General features: G+C 47.2%; 1 protein-coding gene across 12 annotated transcripts in view; it reads left to right on the forward strand.

Moving 5' to 3' along the window:
* Positions 1-14,862, forward strand: part of TENM4 (teneurin transmembrane protein 4) — a 3,057,282-nt gene that overhangs the window by 2,218,920 nt on the left and 823,500 nt on the right. For 2 of the 12 annotated variants that reach the window (XM_032296016.1, XM_032296009.1), the window contains exon 1: positions 10,107-10,567. The exons of 7 other annotated variants lie outside the window; for them this stretch is intronic. The gene's annotated coding sequence lies outside the window, so the exon portion shown is untranslated. 3 more of the 12 variants (XM_032296017.1, XM_032296010.1, XM_032296011.1) reach the window with 2 other exon arrangements.

Consider the following 14,862-nt stretch of genomic DNA (forward strand, 5'->3'; position numbering starts at 1 on the left):
ACATTTAAATGGTTCCCAGTTGACCTACATTGCTACTAGCATTGATGAAACCCCTTTATATAATTTTGGGATCCACCCATAATTATTTTCCTTAAATTAACTTCATCAAATGTAGACATAGATTTCTAGGTCAAAAGTTCCATACAATAAAAGGTTTTTGGTAAATATTGCCATATTATTTTTTGGAAAGGTTGTACCAATATATACCCATTGTCAGTACAGGTAGAGTTAACGGTTTTCTATATATGTTATTCTTCTCTTATAGTTTTCTCGTCTGATAAGCAAAAACAAAACAGAAAAATTCAATGTTTTTATATCTTGCATTTCTTGGAGTTATTAATGATTTAAATATACGTTATATGCCTAGCTTTCTACTTTTATGCTTTTATGGTAAATTAGCTTTTAAGGTTCTTTGTGGGTTTTTTTGGTTTTGTTTTTGAGACAGATTCTCACTCCATCTCCCAGGCTGGAGTGCAGTGGTGTGATCTCAGCTCACTGCAACCATCACCTCCTGCAAGCGATTCTCCTGCCTCAGCCTCCCCAGTACCTGGGATTACAGGCACCCACCACCATGCCCAGCTAATTTTTGTATTTTTAGTAGAGATAGGGTTTTCTTTGTGTACTTTTTTATTGAGATGTCTTTTTCTTATACATTCGTAAGACCTCATTATATATTAAGAATAGTAGCACGTTTTCATGTATATTTCAAATACTTCGCCAGAATTTTGTTCTTTTGATTTTATCTTGGTTTTTAAAATATGCAGACATTTTATTTTTTTATGTACTGACATTTTTCTTTACAATATCTTCTTTATCATCTTACATTTTAAAAAGTCTTCTTCTTCATGTCCAAAATCATGTACATTGTCACCTATGTTTTCTTCTTTTTCTATTTTCATTTTTTACATTCAGTGTGAACACTTTTAAAGGGATACTATAGCCTTCTCCCAATGGTTTGTCAGTTACTGCAACACATCAATTAAAATATGTGTTATGAAACTGATTTGAAACTTCAGTTTCTTCTGGGTTACTTTAATAGTCAACAGGCTTGATAGTGATAATATAACTTTTGTGAGCATCTACTGTGTGTCTTACCTTGGTGTACTTGCTTGAGTTTTATTTAAGTAAATATATCATAATCACTGTGATCTCTGTGATTAATTTCATACACTATGTCTATATAATAAAATAGTATGCAACTTAGTATAGCCTTTATGAAAAACAGTGCTAAACATGTTTAGTTGAGCAATGAGTGATTTGCAAATCGGGCAGTCCCCAGAATCATAGCATATTCAGAGACTCCATAGGTGCCTCGTGATCAGAACAAATTTATAGACAAAAAAGGGAAGTCACAAATGGGAAGTGAGGTTCAGAAAGAGCTGGATTGGTTACAGTTTGGAGTTTGCCTTATTTGAATATTGTTTGAACATTCAGTAGTGTATTAAGTGATCAAAGGATATCTGCTGGGATTGGCCAAGACTCAGCTGTTGTGATAGGCACATACTCCTAAGTTAGGTTTTCAATCTTGTCTACCTATTAAGTTAGGTTACATTCATCCACAAGGACTCAAATACAAAAGTATGGAGTCCTTCTCAGACCATATTTAGTTTTCTTTTAACAACAGTATGGAGGTTTCTAAGAAAAACTAAAAATAGAACTACCATATGATCCAGCAATCCCACTAGTGGGCATTTATCCAAAGGAAAAAAAAATCAGTATATCAAAGGAATACCTGCACCCCCAAGTGTATTGTAGCACTATTCACAACAGCGAAAATATGAAATCAACCTATCTGTTCATCCACAGATGAATCGGTAAAGAAAATGTGGTATTCAATTCATACACAATGGAATGCTATTTAGACATAAAAAAGAATGAAATCCTGTCATTTAGCAGCAATATGGATGGAACTGGAGATCTTTATGTTAAGTAAAATACGCCAATCACAGCAAGACAAATATCTCATGTTCTCACTCATATATAGGAGCTAAAGAATGATTTCATGGAAATAGAGAGAGAACAATAGTTACTAGAGTCTGGGACCGGTTGGAGGTTGGGGTGAAGAGAGGCTGGTCAATGGGTACAAACATATGTGTAATTAAATAGAAGAATCTTGTCTTGTTTTTTTTCTTTCCTTTCCTTTCCTTTTTCCTTTCCTTTCCCCTTTCCCCTTTCCCTTTTTCCCTTTTCTTTCCTTTTTTCTTTTCTTTGAGACAGAGTCTCACTCAGTAGCCCAGACTGGGGTGCAGTGGCACAGTCTCAGCTGACTGCAACCTCTGCCTCCCTCAAGTGATTTTCTTGCCTAGGCCTCCTAAGCAGCTGGTATTACAGGTGCCCACCACCACACCTGGCTAATTTTTAGTAGAGAGGGGTTTTGCCATGTTGGCCAGGCTGGTCTTGAATTCTTGGCCTCAAGTGATCTACCCTCTTCAGCCTCCCAAAGTCCTGGGATTACAGGTGTGAGCCACCACACCCAGCCCATTTAGTATATATTTCAAAGTAGCTGGAAGATAAGATCTGAAATGTTCTCTATATTTCAAAATAGCTGGAAGAGAAGATCTGAAATGTTCTCATCACAAATAAGCAATGAATGTTTGAGGTGATAAATTATCCTAAATACCCTGATTTGATCATTACATATTGCACACATGTATCAAAATGTCATGTGTTCTCCAATAAATGTGTACAATTATTATGTGTCAATGAAAAATTCAAATGTCTTTTAAAATGTATGCAAATATAAAAATACATCAATTCCCAAGATACTATACACATATATACCTATTTATATTTAGACAGATCTGTTTTCAAGATATATTATACATGAAAAAATAATGTGCCAAACAGAATAGTGTATAAGTCCTAATTGTCCTACAGATTGATAAGGCCTTAAAGTACTAAATTGCAGTCTGATTTGGGAGTAGTAATATAATTAATTTTATAGGGTTTTTGAAAAGGTTAAATGTATGAATATGTGTAGGGCTTTAGGTTAGTGTCTGACATACCGTTTACATGACCATCATTAGATTCACCCTACAAAGGCTTTGGTTATTTAGTGGAGGTCTTCATTGCTCTTTTGTTTATTCTGTCTGTTTCATCCTTGACTACCTCAGCCATGGTCCTCTGGACCAATATGCAGATCTGTTGAAGGCTGCAGACTTGTAAGACTAAGAAATGGATGTAATTTAGTGTTGCAGAAGACTAGCACCCATCACCTGATGCATTAAAAAGGCAAATCCACATGAGTGGCAAAGTCTGTTAGGCAAATGATGGGAAGAGATAGGACAAAAAATTGGCAGGATAGCAGGTCTCATCTGAGGTGCATCCCTTTTGGAGGGTATCACATGGCATTAAGCATGCCGGAGAAAGCTTTAGGAGAGCTCTTTTTTAGGAGACCAGCCCTCAGAAGGAAACATTATGCAAGCAATGTCAGCGGATACAGTGCCTTTCTGTTGTGAGAGTGGGAGCTGACCTCAGAGGGTGTGTTTCTACTACAGAGTTTTGCCAGCTCATTAACTTTGACCACAACAGATGCTACCATTTTCTGATCAGTGTTTTCCCTGCTATCTGGGAGCAAATGTCAGTGGAGGAGTACAATCAGACATCAGAATCATTATAGGATCATCTGAATTTCAGCCCCACTGCCCAAACCACATGCCCTCAAGACTTAAAGTATAGCATTGGCATAGAGATGGAGTAAATTTGTGTAAAATACCCGCTATCAACAGTGCATAGGTATACATGTGCTCACAGGTGTTCCACCGCTTAGGAAGATGGGAGCTCACATTCATTCATTCATTTTACAAATATTTACTGAACACTTACTTTGTGCCAAGCACTATACTAGGTGCTGGGGATCACAACAGTGAACAAGACCTCCTGGTCCCTACACTCATGAAACTTACATTGATTGCAGTTGGGCAGATGTTAGAAAGTAAAACAAATGCAGAAACAAGTAAGTGTGTCTTGTAAAATATACCATGAAGGAAATAAAGAGGGTGCAACCATGAACTCTCCATACCATTACTCTAATGGGATGGCCTATTCTAGACAATATTAGCCGTGCCAAAAAATGTATTGCAGTTCATGGAGGGCTCACTGCACTGCTAGTATTTATTTTATTTATTTATTTATTTTGTTGAGACGGAGTTTCGCTCTTGTTGGCCAGGCTGGAGTGCAATGGCACAATCTTGGCTCACCGCAATCTTGGCTTCTCAGGTTCAAGTGATTCTCCTGCCTCCGCCTCCTGAGTAGCTGGGATTAAAATTAACTGGGTGTAGCATGTGTCACCACACCCAGTTAATTTTGTATTTTTAATAGAGACAGGGTTTCTCCATGTTGGTCAGGATAGTCTCGAACTCCCGACCTCAGGTGATCTGCTCACCTCGGCCTCCCAAAGTGCTGGGATTACAGGCATGAGCCACCACACTTGGCCCACTGCTAGTATTATTAATTGCATCTATCTGTCCATCTATCCAATACAGTGTGGTAACTAAGAGCAATCCAAGGTAGACTTTGGCCTTGCCATTTATCAGTTATGTGACTGTATAATTTGCTTAACTTCTCAGTTTTCTGACCCATGGATTAAGGATAATAATTATAATCTACCACAAAGTATAGCATTACAATTTAAATAAGATAATGCCCTTTGCTCATCCCCCAGCACAATGCTCAATGCATGTTAGCTATTGTTATTAGCATTCATTTCTTCACTCAGCGAAGTAGTATTTACTAAGAACCTATACGTGCCAATACTTTGTGCTAAATGTTTAAGTGCTAAACATTTCAGGATGAGGGGTGAAATGGAGGACAAGCTCCAATTATTTCTCTAAAAGAAAATATGTGTGGTGAACCCAAGCAGAGATTTTCCCCTTATTTTCTATGAGATAATTCAAAAGTCATCATTTATCACCAAATCCCCAAACACTGGCTTCTAATTCCTGTAAGACTAAAAGACAACTCACAGGTTAGACAAACCTCACAGAAAGACAGCTCACAGATTAAATGGAGTCAGTCAGACAGAAAATCATCACCAGCCTCACCTCCTGGCTTTTAAAAATGGGGCTGTGCTGGGAAAGGCAAGTGGCTTGGGAGTTCTGGAGAGCTGGATTCTGATTCTGATTTGGCTGAGCCAGAGCCTCACAAGCCTCGGTGTGCTCACTCTCCTCTCTAGTCATCACAACAATTCTACGTGATAACACACTGTTGAAGCTCCAGGGCCACACAGAAGGCTCTCCAAGAATGTCTCCTATTCCTTCTTTTAGCTCTAACCCCTGCTCTGCTTCTTTGTTTGAACCTCTATGGGTCCTTCTTCCTCCTGGCACACATTGGAGGTAGGATTCCAGCAGGGGTGGGTACAAGGATTGAATGAGTCAACAGATGTGGAGGCCCTTTGAAAAGGTGAAAGGGCTATGCTGTGTAAGGTGTTATTATTATTAGGTTGGAGACATTACCCACAGGATAAATATTTCTGTGAGATGAAAAATCAGAGATGCAGAGGGAACCTTACCAGGGAACTATTTACAGCAACCTTTCCAAAGACCAAGACTAACCTCTGGCAGGCATTTTTCTCATCCTGTAATTATGGAAGTTTGATGGCATTTATCAGTAGGTGTCCAAATCCTAAGCAACTAGCTTGAGTATTTGATGTGACGTCAGACAACAGGCATGAGGCATTGCCTCTTGCTCCTCAGTGTCTTCTTGCTTTGAAGTACTTACTCCCTGAAGCAATTTTATAGTAACTGCTGGACTCTGAAGGGAAAATTTTTTTTTTGCAAATAAATACATTTGCTAATTAAAACTTGCCCTTTAAAGACTCACATTTTCTTGACCCCAATATATGTTTTCTTTTCCTTGTAACATATCACAGAATCAATAATGGCAGAGCAAACATCTTTAATATGTACAGTTTTAACAGCTCTCACAACATGTCTGCTTTCATAAGAATGCCCTCTCCCCCTCTCCAGCCCAGCTGCTGATTTCCTCTGATTTGTTAAATGCCTCCTTATTTCAATCTCCAAGATAAACCTCAGAACGCAGTTACTCTTCAGCAGGGAGTGGGCAAGGTGGATTAAAAAGGGATAAAGTTGGGGAAGGGGGGATGGTCATAGCCATGTCTTTGTATTTTTTTTAATGGCAGCTTTAAAAATTTTTTGTAATGGAATAATGAATGTTTATATACAAAGATTATGAAATACCAAAAAAGTATACAGAAGAAAATATATATTACTCATAACCCCATCACCCAGAGGAAACCATGGTGAATATTTGGCATTTTTTTCTTCAGATTTTTCCGAAAGAGGGTTTTTATGTAGCTAAAAATTTTGAATTCTTTTTTAAAATAATGTATATGGCCAGGTGCGGTGGCTCACACCTGTAATCCCACCACTTTGGGAGGCTGAGGCAGGCAGATCACGAGGTCAGGCATTCAGGACAAGCCTGGCCAATATGGTGAAACCTTGTCTCTGCTAAAAATACAAAAATTAGCTGGGCATGGTGGTGCGCACCTGTAGTCCCAGTTACTTTGGAGGGTGAGGCAGGAGAATCACTTGAACCTGGGAGCAGAGGTTGCAGTAAGGCAAGGTCAGCCACTGCACTCCAGCCTGGGCGACAAAGGGGAACTCCACCTCAAATAAAAAAAACAAAAACAAACAACCAACCAGGATATTGTAAATGACAACACTAACATTTTCTTACGGCATGAAAAACTGCAAAAACACTTTAGAGTAGTTGCATAGTATTCCAAAAAGGCTATCCTCCAATTTACTTATTTTATTTGACCATTTAGGCTGCTTCAATTTTTTCCCCATTATTAAAAATAATGAATGGTCATTTTATCCAATCTCCTGTTTTTCTGGGTAATACATAGAGCTGGCTGTTCGGAGGTCTTAGGCTGAATTTTACAACTAGTGTTTCCTATGGCACAGAGGAGCCATACAGGAGAATCTAAACTTAGCTACAGAGTTAGATTATAACATGGTAACAACTGACCTTATTTTCCCCTCTAAATTTCTCCCCAAGTTCTGCTTCCTCCTGAATACTCTTGATGTTGCAATAAGCAGTGCCGCCTTCCACTGAGATACCCAAGCTTGAAAACTGAGGGTCACTTTGGGCGTCTCGTTGCTGCCCCCATCCAATCGGAAACCCAAATCATCCTCAATCTCTCTCAAATCTCTCTTCCCTTATCTGGCTTCCCTGCAACTGCCTTAGTTTACCTAAATGACCTACTTACTCCTGCCTCTAGTCTTCCTAAGTCACCCCAGTTAATCCATTTCTCTACATTGCTGCCAGCTCATCTTTTAAAATATACTCAACATCACATCCTTCCTCTACTTAAAAACCTGTATTAACTCTCTACCCTCCCTCTGCCCCAGGACCTGAACTTTCAGAATGTTTGGATCCTAAGCCTACTTCAGGCCCTGTCAAAATCGAATCCTAGACTCTAGGACTCCTCTAGACTCCTCCAAGACCCTGCCTCAACATGTCCAACTCTGCTATGAGTGTCTCATGCTTTTGTCCATGTCATCATACTGTTAACCTGTATCTAAAAAGTATCTCCCCTTCCTTCATGGTCTAGCTAATTCCTTGCCTTCAAACTCAGCTTGAGGCCAGGTACGGCAGCTCACACCTGTATTCCGAGAACTCTGGGAGGTGTAGGCCCGAGTATTGCTGGTATTTGAGACCAGCCGGGGCAACGGTGAAACCTCATCTTTAAAAAGCCAACCAAACAAAATTAGTTCAGTGTGGTGTGGTGGCACATGCCTGTGGTCCCGGCTTCTCAAGAGGCTGAGGTGGGAGGATCACCTGAGCTCAGGAGGTTGCGGCTTCAGTGAACCAAGACAGCACCACTGCACTCCAGCCTGGATGACAGAGCGAGAATCTGTCTCGAAACAAACAAAACAAAAGAGAAACAAACAGAAAAACTCTCAGCTTGAATGTCGCCTCCTGTGGGAAGTCTTCCCTTACTCCCAACAATTCCACTAGGCATCCTTCATGATTAGATTCAGGTTATTCATGTTTACCAGGAATACCACAGAAGTGATATTATGTCCTTTTCAGTGCATTATATCAGGGGCCACATGATGTCATATTTGTCACATTCCTGGTGATGCTGATTTTAGGTTTTTTATTGACAAGTTACTATTTTCCCCTTTGAAATTAATCAGTATCATGTGGGGAGATACTTTGAAACTCTCTATATATTTTGTTTCTCAACATACTTTCACCCACTACTTTTAGCATCTGGGTCTCAATTTTCTCACTGGTCAAATGAAATGCATAGACTGAAAGTGGTTTGCAAAATTACCACTCTCAAAGGTCCCTTTCTTATATTCCCTATCTTAGACCTCCTGTAATGAAAGAATTTGTCCACTAAACCAATGTCACTCTTTCAGATACCTGTGTCTCATTTTCTCAGTATACATTCATGAAACATGTCTACTGAACTGTAAGCTTGGAAAACAGGGCCTGTTTGCCTCACCACTGAATGCCAAGACCTATCACAGCACCTGCCACAAAGTAGGTGGTCAACAAATATTTGTTGAAGGACTAACTCTAACTGCCTATCACAGCTGATACCCAGCATTTGATGTCTGCAGTGAGGACACAAAGTTGATAAATGCTATTCAAAGGCAGAGACCTGACATTTTGGTTAATCTCAGAGGCTTTGTCACTGGTCAGTGTACACTTATCATGAAGATTTTAAGAATAGATTGGACAGATTGTGTGGAAACTTCCCACCCACCCCAACCCATCCCTGCCTTTCTGAGATGCCCTAGTTATGAGATGTTGAAGGGGCATTCCAGCACCCCACGTTTATAATCTGTGATGCCTCTATAATCAGCATATGGCAACTGGCTAGACAGTCTCCTCCCCACACAGAAGAGTTTTCAAAATAGCCTGCCCCTCCTTTCTCATTTATATGAAATTAGCATTGTCACATTTCCTCCTTCATTAACTACTTTAGATCATAGAGACACAGTGTAGCAGAAGATCATGAAGGAAGCTGTCTTAGAGAAGGAAACTAACATAAATTAAGCAGCTGGTATACACCCAGTGCTTTCTTTCCATTGTTCTCTCTTTTAATCCTCACCATAACTGGTGAAGTCGGTATCATCCATTTTATAGATGAGAAAACTGAAGCTGAGTAAGGGGAAATGGCTTGGACTAAGACCTACAGCTAGCATGGAGCAGGGCTGGAGTGGGAATTCCTCCAGTCTCTCCCACAAAGCCCTTCCACGTTGCCACTCAGTCAAACTGCCACTCTCATCATATAAAAATGCCCTTCTCTTGGAAATGTGCTTGCCATCACGATCCAGACATTCGAGGGACAGAAATCTCTTGGACCGCGATCACTGCTATTTTTTTAAGTGATTGTTATCACGACTCTGTAGCTGTTACCATGGTTTTGGCGAAGTTGTCCGAGGAAGGAGGGCCTTTCTTTGGGCATCTTGCATGCCTGTGGAAATAACTCAAGATCTCAGCTCTTAATTACCTCTGGCTGTGCTGCGGTAGCAACTTGAAAGGGGCCGACCCTGGAAAAGTGTTGGGGTGGGGGAGGGGGGTGCGGAGTAACATCCAGCGGGCAGGCAGAAGGGAGGCCGTGGGCCCTAGAGAGACCCGGGGAGAGGCGAAGAGGAGGGAGGGGGGACCAGACCCTGCTATGGAGAGAGAAAGTCAAAGGAGGGAGGAGGAAAGAGAACAAAAGGCAAAAGGAGGGGAAGTAGAAGAAAGTCCAGAAAGGAAAAGAGAAAGTTTCAGAAAGGGGCGAGAAAGCAAGCAAGGAGGGAAAAAGAAGAAAGAGACCGAGAAAGATACCGAACTGAGAGAGCTCGGAGAATTCGAGAAAGCCAAGGAGGTAAAAGGCGAGAAGACGGAGAAGGTGGCGGAGAGGAAGGGGGAAGGAGCGAGAGGAACCGAGGCCGGGGTGAGGGAGCGGCCGCGCGTGGCCCGGTGAGAGGCGCCCGTCACCTGCGTGGCGCCCCCCCGCGCCGGAGTGCGGCCCTGCTCCCAGCGCCCGTGCGCCGCGCGGCGCGCCGGCCTCGCAGGATTGGCTCCCGCCTCCCATTCATGTAACCTGCGTGTGCGTGTGTGTGTGTGTCTCTCTCGCTCGCCCTCTCTTTCTGTGTGTAAGAGAGCGAGGGTGGGGGACGGAGGCAGGCAGGCGAGCAGGCAGAGAGGGGAAGAAGAGAAGGGAAGCTATTAAACACACACACACAGCGCGCGCGCTCACACACCCGCCCCAACCCCCAGAAGCCTCGGGATTGCAGCTGTTTCATGTGGGGCAGCAGTGCCGGCAGGGACGCCGGCCGGGAGCGGCCGGGAGCGGGAGCCGGGCGTGGAGAGCGCGCGGCTGGAGGCTCGCTGGGGCTCCGCTCCCCGCGGGAGCTATTGTTGGTCTCGCCGGAGCTGAGCGCAGAGCCCGGACTTGCTCCTTCCTGGGAGCCCCGCTCCGGCTCGCGGAGCAGAGGAGCCGCGCCGCCGAGAGCGAGAGGAGCCACCGGCGCGGCGCCTCGCCTCCCTGCCGCCCTCCTCCCCGCTTCCCCGGCGGTAGCAGCCTGCAGTCACGGTAAGGCGGCGTGATCCGCTCTACGGAAAAGCGCCTTGGGGACCGCGGCAACGCCTCGCCAGCTCCATCGCCCACTGCACTGCTGGCCCGGGCAGGGTTCGGGCGGCTTCCGAGGGCTCCGGGAGATGTTTGCTTGTTCCCCTGGCCCGGGAGGAGGGAGGCTAGGGCGCTGGTGGCCGACGAGGCAAGCCCGTCTGGAGCCCCGAGCCGCCGCAGCCCCCGGAGCCTGCCGCGGACTGGAGCCTGGGAGCAAGGGCTGGGGGAGGGCAGGGAGGTGGGAGGCGGGTGGGAGGGAGGCGGCCCGCCCCAGGTTCATTTGCCTCCCCCGGCTCCCCTTCCCCGCCCCGGCCCGGTTGCCTGCAGCCCGTCTGCGGACCAGCCTGCCCCAGGCCCCCGGCGGGCGCTGGAGGATCCCGCGAGGCGGCGCCGGGCTTCAGCGGCTGCAGCCTGCCCTGCGGGGCAAGTATTAACTGCAGCAGCCCCGCACGGGCGGTGGTTGGAGCTCAGAACCCGGAGACGCGACCCCAGCCCCTCGTCCTCAGCGACCTGCGGGGCGCCGGCGTCTCCTCACGAGGCGCCCGGCCGCGGTGTTGACGTTCGTCTCGGAGCCAGCTGAGGCTGCAGCCGCCGGGTGGACGCTTGGAGGGCTCCCGGGTGTGAGTGTGACTGTGTGACTACTTTCACCCCAGCTTCGGGAAATGTGCTCTGGGTTGAAATGTGATCACCGAGCTCCTTAGTCATTTTAATTGCCATTTAAAAATGCAGTAGTTACATTGGAGGAGCAGACGGGAAGGTAATGGGGCCGTGTGTGTGTGTGTGTGTGTGTGTGTACACACGCAACTGAGGAATGCACAACCAACTACTTGGGTGAAAGGCGGGGGAGGGGGTTCAACTAGTGAGTCCTTCTTGGCGGGGCGGTCGGGCGAGCTAGCTGCCAGCTGCCCGCCCCTTCTCTGCTTGCCCCCGCCTAGGCGAGGTTGGAAAGTACTGGAAATTCAACTGCGTGGTCTTTAACTTTGGAAATTGGCTCCCCTTTCAGGGCAAAACGTTAAGGCGATTTATGCACCCGCGTCCATGTGGATGAGAGTATTACTGCTCCGTTGGGTGCGGAGCCCTCAACAGAACCCCACCAACCCCCTCCCCCCATCTGTAATTCGCTCCCCCCACCAACCGTGGAGAGAGGGTTTGTAGAGATGCAGTTATCCGTAAACCATCAACGCAGTGAAAGGGGCGCAGGGAGGCAGCCAGGGTTTTGCCGGAACCTGCAAGCAGGCTTGGTGTTTGAATTGCACACGAGATCATCCTGCTGCTTTGTAGAAGACAGCGGTGGGGCACGCTCGGGATTCCGATCGCTGGGTTGGGGGGTGGGGGGAAGAGGGTGTCCATGTACTGAGCTCTGAGGCCGCGTAAGGAGAGAGATCTGCCGAACGGCATCGCGGGCAATTACATAAGCTGCCTCGGTGATTACCCGGAACTGTGATGCGAGCTCCCAGTTCTCGAAAGACAAGCCTGAAAGTTTGCCTGCTTGAGCAGTGTAAGTACTGGTGCGCCCCCCACCCCAGGTCCGGGTAGCTAGGATGCGCCTTGTACCACGGCGCCCACTCGTATGATGGGCATAAGGTGCCGATGCTGCTGTCCTCAAAGGACCAGTTACCGAGGCAGGGACTAGATGGGGGCATCCGGAATTGATCGCAGAGGAGGAGTCGGTCAGAACTCAGGTTTCAGTGAGTCTCCTGAGCTCTAAGTCTTCTCTTGGGGGTGTTGGAAGGCCTTCCAGGGAACGCCGTTTTCAGAAACTGACTTTGCATCCTGGGGAGCCCCAAAGTCCCTCTTCTCCACCCTTCCTGGCGCCCCTTCTTCCCTCTCACACCCTATGCCTTTCACGTGTTTAGAAACCTGCCTGCCCGCGCGCGGTGCCTGGTCCCCCTTGGCGATGTCCAGGCAGCCTAGCCATCCAGGCCCACACTAATAAGGGGTTAGAGGCAGTAGAACCCTGGCTCCGCCGGGGCAGCCACCCTTAAACGTGCACCTATTCCTGGCTTTCTGCACTAGCCCGGCGCTGATGGGGACAGGATGGGGCTGGGTGCCGGGTATGGCTTCGGTCCCCTCGCCTCTCCCCTCTGCAGACTGCAGTTTGTTTCTGTTGCGTTTATTCACCTCGTTTCTACGCTTCCCTCCGGCGCCGCAGCCTGTATTACGTTGATGGGCTTTGATAGAGAAACCACAGTAAGGGTGTGCTTTTAAATCTTGATTTTCGTCTGTAGAGGGATCAGCCCCTACAGCCCTGACAGAGCTGTGCGGAATGCTGAAGTCTGGGGAACATTGGCCCTGAACTCCCTTCCCCCCAGCCCGCAGTCAGGAGATGGTGGTGTGCTTGGGTGTGGAGTGTTTTGTTTTTGCCACATTCCAGCGTTCTGAAGCCCCTAGTGCCCTCCCATTGAAATCCCCGATCTGTCTGAATGTGTTCCGTGCTGTAAAATAAATCCTCCCTCGCGCAGACCTGTGGGGCCCTTCGTGTTTCCTGCTGCTGCCATGATCCTTAACAATGCGATTGCAAAGCCAGTGCTCCGCTGGAAAAAAATCCCCAGGTGCCAGCCGGCCGCGCCTTGACCTTGCCGAAGGAGCCTTTAACCCCGCTGCCAGAGGGGCTCCGGCCCAGCCGCGTGAATCCAGGAAGAAGGAGGGCGCCCAGGAGGCGGCTGGGTTCGCTCCCGGGGCAGGGCGGGAATCTCGGGTCGCAGCGGGGACGGCAGAGGGGGAGGGGACGGGACTCCGCGGCAACCTGTTTCCCAGCGCGCTGGGCCCGTGCATCCCCGCCCCGCTCTCTCGTCCCCCACCGCCCCCCGGCCCCTCATGGCCCGCCTCCCCCGCCAGCCTCCAGTTGTCTCTGGGGTGCCCGAGTTGGCTGTGACTCCTCGCTCTCTCCATTGGAGTCCACGGGACGCCACCAACTTTGGGATCCTCGGTGGCCGGAGCCGCCGTGTGAACCTGAACCGGCAGGGCGGCCGGGTGGGCGGGGCCTGTGCGGGAAACTGGAGCCGAGACGACCGCATTCCAGGCCAGGTTCCAGCCCCTGTAGCGCTGTGCTGCACTGTGCAGGGTCCCGGCCGCCTTTCTCCCCTCCCCAGCCCAGCCATGTTCCTCGGGACCCCTGGCGTCCTCTGCAATTCGGCTTTCCGCGGGAGCTCTTCTCATCAAAGTGACGAGGGGTGTTTTCACTGGTGGTGACAGTGGGAACAAGTTTTCTACACGTGTGTGTGTGTGTGTGTGAGAGAGTATATGTGTGCGTTGGGGAGCGGAGAGATTTTCGGTGAACGCACACATAGTGCAGAAAACGGGATTTCCCTCTCTAGGCGTTATAAGGTAATACTGAGAAAGAATCCGTTTTTTCTGGTGAGGGTGTTGATGGGAAGCCCTTCCACCTGGTGGAACTGGACCTGTTGGAGCTGATTACCGGGAGTGAACGCCTGTCTCCTTAGCGGTACCTTGCGTGCAGTAGGTCCTTAGAAATGTTTGGGGAACTGAAAGTCTTCAAGACATTTAGGCAGGACTTAGGTTATAGATGTTCGAGTGCTTTTAGGGGACTAATTTATTCCCAGCATGTGTCTCGAACGGAGAGGAGGGCAGGGATCGGAGGGCACGTGGAATTGCAGTCTTCTGAAGGGATCAGGGACGGAGAGCTTCGGTTTTCTAGAAAGAGTTCTCGGATTCTTCCTCTGCTGGCATCCTGTTCTCAAAGCCTGTGTTTGCGGGTGGAGGTGGAGTGGTCCAGTAAGCCGATCAGCCACCCTAATAGAGTCGGGGCGGGGGTGGCGGGGAGGAAGAAGGGTCCGCCTCAATCAGTGTGGGCCCCAAGGGACAGAACTAGTGCTGAGTCTGAACAAGAACCATCAAAGGATAGTTCTTCTGGAATATGAGGTAGGAGGCTAGGTGTTAGAGTAGTGGGTTTCCAAGAACTCTCCTCCAATAGAATCTGATTTTATTTAGTATAATCTCCTCAATCTTTTGCGGTTTTGTGTGAGTAAAGTGACTCTAATCTCTTAACTGTGGGGTTGGAATCATGGCTTTGTGGCTTAGGCAAATTGTCTTTGTAGCTTCAGTCCTCTCCCTTGTAAAATTGTACGATATTGTCAAGTTTACAGCACTGTCAATATTAACATCCAAAGGCCTCTGGGTACCCTGGTCCCTTCACAGATGATTGTTCCCTTCTACCTTCTGTATCCCTTTCCAGGAAGCAACTTGCATTTGTTGGGTGGAGGTTGGGCAGAGAAATCAACAGCGCCAAAAGAACCACC

The sequence above is a fragment of the Sapajus apella genome, unplaced genomic scaffold (assembly GCF_009761245.1).
Source record: "Sapajus apella isolate SASKATOON/1434 unplaced genomic scaffold, GSC_monkey_1.0 scaffold34, whole genome shotgun sequence".
Lineage (NCBI taxonomy): Eukaryota > Metazoa > Chordata > Mammalia > Primates > Cebidae > Sapajus > Sapajus apella.